This window comes from Chamaea fasciata, unplaced genomic scaffold (assembly GCF_029207755.1).
Source record: "Chamaea fasciata isolate MVZ Bird 193981 ecotype frontalis unplaced genomic scaffold, bChaFas1.0.hap1 SCAF_14, whole genome shotgun sequence".
Lineage (NCBI taxonomy): Eukaryota > Metazoa > Chordata > Aves > Passeriformes > Sylviidae > Chamaea > Chamaea fasciata.
This window is the reverse complement of record NW_027094099.1, coordinates 17,709,735-17,711,196: the sequence shown is the minus strand read 5'-3', so window position 1 is coordinate 17,711,196 and position 1,462 is coordinate 17,709,735.

The following is a 1,462-nucleotide window of genomic DNA, read 5'->3' as shown; positions in this document are numbered from 1 at the left end:
GGGGATGCCCCCGCCGCCGGCCCCGGCCCCGCCGCCGCCTGGCCCGGCCCCCCCGCCTGGCCCGGCCCCGGCCCCCCGCGCCGACGTGGGGCTGGGAGCCCCCGGGACGGGCTGGGACCGAGCCCAGGGGAGGGGGATGAACGGAGTCCCTGCGGTCAGACGGCGGCTACGGGGTGGGACATGGACCCTGGGGTGGGCCAGGAAAACCAGGGATGACAGGGAAGCCGGAGCGGGACACGGAGTTTGGGATGGGAGAGATTCCCCGGGTCGGATAGGGTCACCAGGGATCAGGCAAAACCCTGTGGTAGGACAATGTCCCTGAAACCGGAGGATCCCTGAAATCAGAAGGCCACCAGTGTCTTTTCGGGGTCCCCAGGGTCCAATAGGATCCCCAGGGTTAGGCAGGTCCCCGGGGTCAGATACAGTTCCTGGGGTCAGGCAGGGTGCCCAAGGATCAGGCTAGACCCTGTGGTAGGGGAGTCCCTGAAATCAGCAGGTCCCAAAGGTCAGGGGCCTCCTTGGTGTCTCACACAGTCCCCTGGGATCAGAGAGGGTCCCATGACATCAGGCCAGACCCCTGCAGTAAGACAGTGCCTGAAATCAGAGAGTCCTCAGGGTCAGGTGGGGCCCCGGAGGTGAGGCAGGGTCCAGGGTGGGCCTGGCATCAGGTCAGGCCCCAGGAGCAGCAGGACAGAGCACAGGGTGTAGAGAGGCGAGGGATGCTCCATGAAGCCAGCATGGAGCAATGTCCAGGGCTCAGGTCTGTGTAGCCACAGGGTTCAGCTCCCTCAGCCACAACGGTGGCTCCTGGCCATGGGGTGGTCTCTGGGCAGTGGATTTTGGCAGAGGGGTGATGCCACTCATTCACCCAAGGTAGTTGGCTGGGGAATGGTCTTTGGTAGCAGAACTGGTTAACACTACTCATGCTCAGAGCTATTGTTCTCCACTGGTATTCAGCTTTGCAGACTTCTGCTGCTATTTCAGGCCTGCTGGAGGGCTCGTGTACCCAACAGCCTGCCTGGTTTTTCTTCTAATTATTTCAGTCAGTCTAAAAAAAGACATTACCTCCCTCTGCAAACCTTGCCTCCATTGTACTCAGCACAGAAAATAAGAAGGAAAGGAGAATAAAAGTCTCACACTCTCTACCTCCAGGTTAAATGCTCTTCTGCATAGGTATGGCAAGTGCTGAGAGGAAAAACAGGAGGCAGCTTCTACTAACCAGAGGTGGAAGGAATAGCAGAGTATCCATCAGGGCAGGCTACCCCCATCCTTCAGGGCCAGGGGTTAATGGAGGAGCTGGGAATCACCCTGGGGCACACCAGGACTTGAAATGAGAAATCCTGGTACTGTCAAGGCACGCTGACAGGAGAATGATTGCCGTGTCAGCAGAAAGACATCTCACATGGGAAGGAGCAGCTAATAGCTGTGCTGTGATGAATCTGGGTTTTGACAAGAGGCTGAG